This window comes from Buteo buteo, chromosome 5 (genome assembly GCF_964188355.1).
Source record: "Buteo buteo chromosome 5, bButBut1.hap1.1, whole genome shotgun sequence".
Lineage (NCBI taxonomy): Eukaryota > Metazoa > Chordata > Aves > Accipitriformes > Accipitridae > Buteo > Buteo buteo.
In genome coordinates, this window is record NC_134175.1 from 4,260,455 (window position 1) to 4,270,837 (window position 10,383).

Genomic DNA, 10,383 nt, shown 5'->3' on the forward strand with positions numbered 1-10,383 from the left:
CGCACATCTTGCTGGCTGGGCTTTGGCAGACCCCTGCATTCCAGCCTGACCGAGGCAATTGCAGCCCCCACAATACTGCAGTATTTTGAGCGCTGAACTCCCCTTAACACCTTTCTCTTCACAACTGCTCCACGAAGCAGCTTCTGCACAGTCCTATGGGCTCTTATCGCCCTAGGAAGCACTGGCAACGCTAAGCGACTTGCCTAAAATGATGAAGGAGGTCTGAGGCACAGCATCAGCCAGAAAGATGCTTTCCCCTCCAACCTCCTTTGCTAATCCAGTCTGAGGTTGAGGAGAGCCTCTTCGCACCGCATAAACTGCTGCACCCAGGGGGGACCTGGCAGGGCAAGAGCCTGTCTAGTGGATGCCCGGCCATGGGGTGGGCGACTGCGGTAAAAGACCCCAGGCGAGGTCCCGCGTTCCTGCCAAGGCGACTCAGCTTGCTGCAGGGAGTAGGAGGCGAGCCAAGGAGCCCAACACAGCAGGGTTGGTGACTGAGCCTCCATATATTGTGTCATCTACTTAGGGCCTGTCAGGGGAACCACATTCTGACTCCCTTTGGCAGCAACAGGCAGAGCCTTTCAATTAAACAAAGTGCTTCAGTGAATTGCCGCCTCATCCATTAGGCTCATCTGACTCAGGCACTCGCAGACTGTCTGCTCCCCATTGCACTTCATTTGGGAAATTGGCTTCTTTAAAAAAGCAGCAAGAAAGAGGAAAGGATGAAGTCCGTGCAAGGGGAAAGAAGTGACCCCACCATGACAAACCAAATCTCGCAGCCCCAGACAGGCTGGGCTTTTAGCTCTTTCGCATCAGAGGCAGCTCGGGGCAGGGCGGTGCAATGTTCGGGTCAGTGGGAAAACCTGGCAATGTCTTCAGTCAGGTAAGGCAGGCAGGGAGACAAAAGCACATGATGCCAAAGCAGAAGGCATCGCGCGTTCACGCGTGTGGATCCCCCTCCGTGGGCACTATCGGCTCCTGCAGCGGGGGGGGGTGTGCAGGACTGGCAGGTCCTGGCCGACGCTTTGGGCAGGGTGCGAGTGACCACACGGATGAGCAGCAACTCAGCCGCTCGGTCTTGTTCCAAAGCCACGCGGCTCTCGAATCAGATGGCTGGTACAGAAAACCCAAGTTCTGTTCTTCTCCTGCAGTCATAAAAGTTTTCTTTGTTAGGCAATAGCTGGAAAACAGCTGCTCCCGAGCTGAGGGCTTGTTCAGACACATAATCCTTGCTTAGGAGCCAGGCCATTTACAAGGGGGAAGATCTTAAAACTGAGCAGCAGCTCGTGGCCTGGCTGTATCAACGCGTCCGTGCTATCGGCTGCCAAACTGGAGGCAGTCCGGACAGTGTGAGCATTCACCCCCTGGGAGACAGGGGCAGCGGTCAGGTCCCTGGCAGGCAGCTGGGTGCCAGGGGCAATCCTGACCCGGCACCGGCACGGCGGGGAAGCCGGGACCCTCTGCCAACGATGGCTGGACCCTGCTGGGAGATGGCAAGGGTTGAGATTTGGGCAGGAAGGAAGGAAGCCCTGGTAAGCATAACCTGGTCTGGGGCTGGATGAGCTGGTTGCGGCTGCTGGAGTTCTGGCCCCAGTAAAAGGAGGGCTCCCGGCTCGGCTCGGCCCCTTCCAGAGCTGGAAAGAGCATTCGGAATAAGATGTTGTGTTGCAGAGTTGTCAGAACTGGGGTTGACCCTGGCTTATTTATTGGATGGCCAATAAGGTGAAACTAAAGTAAAATGTGCCAAAACAGCACAGAAATGGACCAGAGACTGAAGTTTTAAGTCCAGAAGCTTTGGAGGGAGGGGGAGGTAAGGGAAGCTAATCAGTCTTGTCATTCTTGGTTTAGTAGTTTAAATCAAAGTTTAGGCCTGGGACCAGAGATTTGCCCAGGGCTTGCTTATAGTCTAGTCAAGCAGGATTTGCTGCAAGCAACTTACTCTGTTTTGGCTTTGTAATTCAGTCGGTCAGATCCACTTTTGGAAACCATTAGTGCCCTGGATATCTCTACAGCGAGCAGGAGATATCTCCCTCATGGATGCTGATAGCTACAAGAGAAGCAATAGCAGGGCTGACCTCAGTCTGAGAAAGGCTGGCATAACCCATCCACTTCTCCCTGGCAAGGCACTACTATTAATTGTACTTACACTTATTGTAGCAAGCATGGCCAAATCAGGCTTGCTGGTGCTAGCCCCTGTACAGAAACAGGCTCACGAGTCTCAGGTCTTAGAAATCCTCTCACATCACCCTGATGTCCTGCTATTACAAGACCTGCTTCACCTCAAGCCAGAGCACCACTCCAGTCAGAACCAGTTTGAAGCCAAGCTGATCTTTCCGCGTGGTTTTCTCCCAGCTCGGGCGGCCTGGGCGATGTCAGCTGCTCCAGTCGCGCTGGCAGGAAAGAACAAGAAGAGCCGTGGGGTCTGGAAACAACAACTCTCTCCCCTCACCACCCACCAGCGTGAGGACAAATGCTGCCAAAGCCCAGGGAGATGCTTCAAAATGAAACCAATCCCGGTGCTGGTCCCGGAATGGGGATCAGAAGGGACACGTGGTGTTGCCTGCTGTGGCCGGGCAGGACAGGTTGCTGTAACAAAAAGCAGATGTAACTCCAGCATCCCAGGATCTGAGGGCAGAGGCCTTGGCACGAGTCTGCCTCTGGACCAGAGGAGACGAAGCTCTCTCCAAGTCAAGTCCCCCTCACTTCTCTCCCACTCGTTTTCACCAGGACCTTCCCCTTCATCCCTCTCCCGGCCAGGCAGCTGCTTCTGCCAAAGGTGGGTCCCTCTCACAAGTGCTCTCCCTGCGTCAGCCAACGCCATATTTGTTCCTTTCCTTCCTTGCAAAACTGGAAAAAAAAAATCAAGGCTGAATTTGCAAAAGTGAGACAGGAAAAGAATGTTCAATTAAAAACACAATATAAGCAGGGCTGACCCAGGAGAATTAATACAGCTAAAGTAAAAGGCTGGCTTGAGGTTTTGGCAGCAGGAAAGCTTCTATGAAATGAAATGCCATAAACCCTTACCGAGTGGAGAACAATAATAGCGCCAAGATGCAGTACTTAGATATTACTCACACTGATTGAGTTATTGACCGGCTATTGCAATGCAGCCTCAGTGACAGAAACAAGGAAATCAGGTCCTAAGTAATTAACATGCCGGCACAGGGGGAAACTCAGGAGAGGAGAAGGAAAGAGCCAGGAGTTCAGGACTCTTGCTCCCTACCACAGCGTGAGCACCAGCCCGACCTCCTCCTGCTCCCGAGCAGAATTTCCCAAATAGACAACCCCCCCACGGGTCACCACAGAGCAGCACACAACGACAAAAGGCATTTAAGAGAGTCTCAGCCTCTTCCCCGAGAGCAAAGCCCACAGCAAGCACGAGCGGCTCAGATCTTTCTCCAGCACCGTAGGCAAGGGGTTCTCAGGGACAGGCGAGACCGGGCGCACGGAGGTGGCTTAGCAATTCTTGTCCCGGTCTCGCTTTGGGCTGGCGAGACCCAGACGTTAGAGTAACGCTGGCGTTGCGCTGCCTCGTTCCTCTGGCTCGGGCTGCTGGGAGAGAAGGGCACGGCCCCTCACGTAGCACCCAGTCCCTGCTCCCTTCCCGCAGACGGGAGGTGGCTTTTCCAGCTCCAGTGCCCTGTGCTAGGGTGAGCCTTTCTGGGCTGCCATCCAGCTGCATGGCTGGAAGAGAGAGAGCGAGAGACAGGGCAGAGCATCCCTTTGTGAGTGAGCTAAAGCTCACAGGGCCCTGGGCCATTTGCCTTTCCAATTAACCGGCCCGTCTGCTTGCCAAAGGGGCTGACCCCGCAGCCTGCCAGGCAGCCGATGGCCATGGGTGGCCCCGAGCCCTCGAAATGTTCCCACTCAAACTTTTGGTCCTCTGCTGAAAGCCCTCCGTCGCCCCTCGGCACCCCCTAAGCACGAAGCCACATGGTTTATGGGCTCGAAGCGGAGAGATGACGGAGTTGCCCTCCTGCGGGTTTATCGCTGCAGGGCACGGTGGGCAGCGTGACTTGCCGCTGCCTGGGCAGTACGGAGATGAGCAGATGCATCGCCCGCATCGGAGGTGGGATGCAACCCCGAGACCGCTTCTTTGGTCCTACCTGGCTCTCTCGGGCACCCTGCAAGACAAGCCTAAGGTGTTACCTAAGCAAGCCAGGCAGGAGGTACCGTCCCAACAAAAACGCCGGTGCGGTTTCTTACCAAGTGCTCTCTTGCTTGCATGAAGCAGCGGAGAAAAGCTGGGAAGGAGCTGAGCTTAGGCAGAAAAGCACAACCAGCCACATACTGGAAGAGACATCCAACCCCAAGCCTCTGCTCATTTGCCCAAGCGAGTGCATGTTTTTTTCCTAGCGTTTCCCCGGCTGGAGAAGGGGTTTTTTTGCTGCTGGAGCAGCAAACGCTAGAGGAAAGTGGCCTCTCGTGGATGAAAGCTGTGATGCACCGCACACAGAGCGCAGCCCGCACCTTTTCCATCCCGCAGGAGCCGGGCTTGGGGTCGCAATGCCCGCAGACCCCGCCGGGGTGGCACCTTGCCCTGGTGGCATCAAGGGATGGGACAGATCTCCTGCCATCGGGGCCAGAGGAGGGAGGTGAGCAAGGGAACTGGGATACTGGCCGGTGCTGGGGCAGAAAAAGCTTTCCCGTGTCGGGGGGAGGAGATGGGTCTGAACCCCCTCTGTGTTCCCGGCAGAGACACCCTGATTTTTACCATCGCCTCCTCCCTGCTCGCCTATTCTCTCTCTGCGGGCTCCTGCAGAGCCCCCCGAATCCCAAAAGCACCGTCCAGTGCTAAGCCAAGCATCCATTTCTCATTAAACCAAGATGCTACAGATAAAGTCGGGGGCGATCGCCCCGACCTCCGCAGCCCCGGGTCCCACTCCACCGGGCCGGGGGTTACCGGTACAAGGGGTAGAGGGGGGGGGGAACACCGGTGTAGCCCCCCTCCTTCCTCCAGAGGACCCCCCTGCCCACCCACAGCTTCGCTCCCTGCACCGGGCAGGGGCCGGCAGGGGGCACGAGTGGCCCGTCGTACCGGTGGCAGCGACCGTGGATGGGGGGGGGGGGACACACGGGACCCCCCGGGACCCCGTCCTGAGGTGGGCTGCAACCCAGCTTGGCACTGGTTGGATTTGTTCCAGACCCCTGGGAACATCTCAGGGCTATGCCCACCGCGCACAGCTGGGATTTGTACTTGGTTTTTTTGGGTTTTTTTTGTTTTTCCCCTCAAGCTGAACGGCAGCAGTTCCGAAACAAACTTTGTCGCCTTTTGCGTACGCGAAGCCTCCAGCGTTAGTTCGCCCTCAGCGGCAGCAACCTTATGAAAACATCGGAAAGGATGGGCGACCAGCGGGAGCCAAACTGGTGGAGTCAACGAGCCATACTGGAACGGGGTGTGTTGGGGCAGCTCCGGCTGAGCATCCCCTCCCGCTGCCCTCCCAGACCTGCTTGCTGCTTTGCGGACGGAGGAAGTTTGCTTTGGCCAGGTCGGAGCAGAAGGAGAACGCGGCTGAGCTCTGCATTCAGAAATCGTTTTGTCCTGAACAGCAGGACAGTGCTCTGGGAAGAAGGTTCCCGCTGGTTCAGTCGCAGGGCGTCTTTGGCAAGGATGATCCAGGTTGCAGTAGCCATCAGTGGGGAGACAGGATATGCCCCCGGCATTCTCCTGTCCCAAAGAGGGCCCAGTACCTCCAAGCAGCTCAAGGATCATCGAGGCACAGGGCAGGTACGTGACTGTCCTGCACGTCCAGAGGGAGCCAACAGCAGAGCTCATTAAAGCACAGCTCGTGAGAGATTGTCATAACATGTGCCTGCCCCTTGCCGGGGTGCACAGTGCCTAAAGAAAACACATTGGGTTGCAAAACACAAATGTTTGGCACAAAGAAGTACTTTGCTGTCGGTTCCAGACCGTGGTGACATTCCAGCCTGAAAGCCCCTGTGTTTGCATTTCTAAGAAAGAGCCACAATTTCTTATCCTTCTCTCCTTCCCTGGCACAGCCAGCTGCCAACTAGGATGAGGGACCGTGATCCCGTAAGGGGGGTGATGTGACGGAAGGAGGCGGGCGCTGCCGAACTGCCGTGCTGGAGAAAAATCAGGCCTCAGTACCCAACCCGGATCCCACACCCCGCACAATGCGGGCTGGCCCCGCTATTGTCCGAGGGAGGCAGAAGGGGTTCGTAGCAAATATTCTGCTGGCTGAGATTCGTCAAGTCAGTGGCTCGCTCATGGGCATAGAGTCATCAAAGCGTCCATCAGCGCTAACCGGCACTGACAGCCGCACAGCGGGAACAATGGGGCCATAACACTTATTAATCATATCCCTCCCCATTGAACCCGACCCATCAATCAGTCGCCTTGGTCTTGTACTTTGAATTCCCCGAGCGGCGAGCTGCCGATCCCATGGCTTTCCCAGTGGGGGACCAGACGGAGGGACACGCCGTTGCTGGGGCAACCCTTGCCACCGTTTCCTGTTTCCCCAGATGTCAGCCATGTGTTTCCACAAGAACTGGGATTGTCCCCAAACCAGATGGAGCCACGGGGCGCTTTCAGGGGCGCTGCGGCAGCTGTGGCAGCCCCTCGCACACAGATGTTGTCTTCCGTTCTCTCATCTTGGCTCTCCCTGTATCCTGGTGGTTGTTCTTGCTGGCTCGCGCGGTAGCACAGGAGGAACGAGCAGGTGCTTCTAAGAGCCTCCAAAAAGCAGTGACTTCTCATGACAGCTCATGGCCAGACTGTCCCACCTGCAGATCTCCAGCTGAGGGTGCCACAGAGCACTGGGATGGGGATACCGAAATGGCTCTGACATCCTTCTTCACAATTTCCACCCGCAGTGGGAGTCTGGTTATCCATTCTAGAAAGCCTTGGGGCTTTCTGAGAAACTCTAAGTCTGATCCCTCAAAGCTTCAGCCCGTCTGCATCGAGTAGCCCAAGGTTAGGCTGAGTAACGCATCAAAGTATGGAAGTATGAGGTTTGATTAAAGCTTTTTCAACACAGGCATTCATTTTTTCTTTTTTTTTCTTGGCCCCTTGGCTTTGGAACCATTCCCTCCATATGCTCGAGACATATGCAGAGCACATTGCATGGGAAATTGCACATGCTCCCCACATGGATGGCTCCAGAGCTCCCCAGGGAGCAGAGGGCAGTCCAGAAACAGTCGGAGAGCGCTGCCAGTGCTACTGTTGACTTACTCAGCAGAGCCGCTTGCTCTCCACGCCTTTGTGCTCAGCGTCAGAGGCTGTGGGGAATTCACAGCCCATTTTATCACACGAAGGAACTGCCCGTTTTCCATTCAGCCACCCGCCTTCCTTTGCACTTTGTCCTTTGGGCTGCCAAGGCTCTCGTTCAGGAGACGCTTAAAGCCTCCTTCCCCGTGGCCGCGTGGGCAGGCTGGCTGCCGAGACCCGCAGAAAAAGGAATCGCGTGCAGCAGGCTGGAGGCAGGCAGCTCAGATAAATAAGAGATGTCCTTGCCGGAACCTGTAGCCAGTTGGCAAGTGTTCCTTTTGTTACAGGCAAAGGATTTGGCCCCACTGAAGGGATCTCACCATCCACCTCTACTGAAACCACCGAGGCAGAAATCTGCGCGTGTCGATGTTGTCCCTTCTTTCTGCCTAAAGCCAAACTGAAATGCTGGGTCCAAAGCTCAGAACTCAGGAGACAGTCCTCCTGCATCCAGAAGTTGTGCCTTGGCCGTACCTCGTGTTGGGAGTGTCCCAGGAGAAGGGCCTCCAGAGTCCGGCTAAAGTTTTGAGGGCTCCTGAGAGCAGCCCCGAGGGTGCCCACCCCTCCGCTTGCTCCTTACGGAAAGGCTGTCTCCCCGAGCGCAGGGCTGGAAAGCTGATGGTGAGGGACACACGTAGCCCGGGCTTGCAGTCCGGTTCCATCTCCAAGTGACCGTTTTGCTCTTTCTCGCTTTCCTCCGGCCATTTGCCCTGGAAGGACAGGTCTCGAGAACAGGCACAACGCAGGGCTGATGGAGCTGAGAAGTCTCGCCCAGAGGAGCTGCCTTCGCCTTGATCTTCGAGGAAGGCTGTTCCCAGGTTAAGTGGCCTTTTTGGTGCCTGCGGAGCAGCCGGTGCGAGCGGCCGGCGAAGCGGAGCCGCCCTTGGCCCCGCACGCAGGATTAGGGCTGGGGAACAGGTGGCTAATTCCCCCCCGCACAATGCGGCGTGGCGACCCAGGCAATGCTGCTGCTGACCCATGGGCCGCAGGAACATGTTAACAATTTCCAGGTCAGTGGAGGGAAGGAATGGCAATTTTTTCTGCTCCAGAGGATAACGGGATATGGTTTTCACAGCCCCCCACCGCAGCCCAGAAGGCAGATTCGAGGAACGGCAATGTTATCCTCGCCTTCCTTCACCCTTACCCTCAGGAGAACCGGACCCCTTCCCGTCCCCGAGCGTAAGCACGAGCCCTGCACGCTGGTCCCAGGGTGGGAAAAGTCCCACTCTACCCACACACCAGCTGCCCCTGCTGTCTAGAGCGGGGCAGATGAAAGGCAGCGCAAAGAGATGCTCCTGAACACCCCGTCCGCCCACGACCCATCGCCTCTTCCTCCCGGAGACCTCGCAGGGCTGACGCCTTCGTGGTATCCAGACACCGGTTGGCGTCAGCATCGTTCCCGCGGAGCCACGGCTCTGGCACATACCTGTAGCTTGCCAGGACGCAGCCTGCATCCCCTGTCCCTCTGCTTCCAGCGGTCGCGGATTTCTTCAGGTCACGTTCCCACGGAGCCCTTGTAAAAAGCTCTTTCATTTCCACAGGCCCTTCACGCTTGAGCTGGCAAGCGGCAGCGAGGCCAGTGCTGAGCCTGGTCATTATGTCTCCCTCCTTCTGGTTTCTTCTTTGGAAGGAGCTCTTCTGGGCAGGCAGGGCTGAGGAGCAGAAGGAAGTTTCTTAGGGCGAAAAACGAAGACAAAAATAACCATTACTCCATTTCCTCATTTTGCTTTACTCTTAGCCTGACTTACGCCAGAGCGTCCGCGTTGGCTGGGATTCATGAGGGTCCTGTCCCTCTGGGCAGCCACGCATGAATGTTATTATCCTGCTGGCTGTGAAATAGTTTTATAAGACTCCTCAGCAGCAGCAATAGACCAGCGAGGCTCAGAGGAGAGCTGGTCCAGTTTGAGCATGCTGACAGGTGACCCCAGGCACCCCAAGTCCTTTCCCTAGATTTGCTTCAGCTATAATATACGTCCGCGTGCTTTCCATCCCTCGCTCAGCCTGCGGGCACGGCGGGGCAGGGGCTCTCTCTGACTGTAGCCGTACGAGGGGGGGTGGTGAAATCAAGGGATTATTCCCACCCGTATCGGTCTGAGGCTGCAAGCCAGCAGGCCACGAACGGCAGGAGGAGGACAGCCTTTTCCTGGCACCAGGACAAGCGCTTGGAGCCTGCCCGCACGTGGGCAGGATCCCAGGGGGACCCCAAGGACAGCCGCTTCCCGGCTTCTGTCTCATGTAACCTGCTGATAACAGCACAGCAGCGGTTTCTTCGAGCGCTTTCTGAAGCGAGTGAGCTTAAACAGTGCTGCTGAGGGAAGGTCACGGCCCGTCCCTGCCCTGCCTGATGCCTGGGCTCAACGGGGCTACGACACCTTTATCTCCGCAGCCCCTTCGGCAACCCCACTCTCCAGAGGAACGTGGAAAGAGAAGATGGCAGGGGGAGAAGGGGTAAGGAGGTGTAGACACCCTGGGTTCAGTTCCTCGCTCTTGCTGACCTGCTGTGCGACCTCAGCTACCCTCCTGCGTGCCTCTTTTCCCCACCTGGAAAGCAGAGGGGGATGATACTTAGCTCCATCGAATCCTGCGGCAGAAAGAGGTGCTGGAAAAGGGCCGAGCAGCAGCTCTCCTCCCACGCACTACGTTCCCACACTCGCTTCTCGCTCTCTCTCTTTTTCCTCTTAATGAGATTAAGTGAGAATAAATTATGCAGAGCCCACCCCTCTCTCCTCACCCCCACCCCCACGAGGCTGCCCTGCATGGTTTCTAATTGGAATAATTAAGGGAGGGGGGGGGGCTGCCTTGCTGCCCCAGTGCTTTAACAATCAGAGCTGTCAGCGAGGCCCTCGGTGCTGTTAAAGTGTCCCAGAGCTTTTGTCCCCGGGCAGAAGGGAGCCCCGGACTTAAGACCATTTTCCCTTTGTGCCGGGAAAGGGGAACGGGAAGGGAGGCTCTCCTTTCCCTACGTTACCCCCGGGACCACCAGGAGAGAGCGAGGGGCGATGCCACCAGAGCCCCCTCTCCGGCCAGGTGACCCCCCGGCTTTTGGGAGGGGACGGGTTTTTCCCCAAGCGCAGGCGAGGGCTGGGTAGGAGCGTTGCCCGTTCCCATCTCCCTCCGTCCTGCGTTTCTCCGTGGGATTCCAAGCTCGGCTCGGTCTC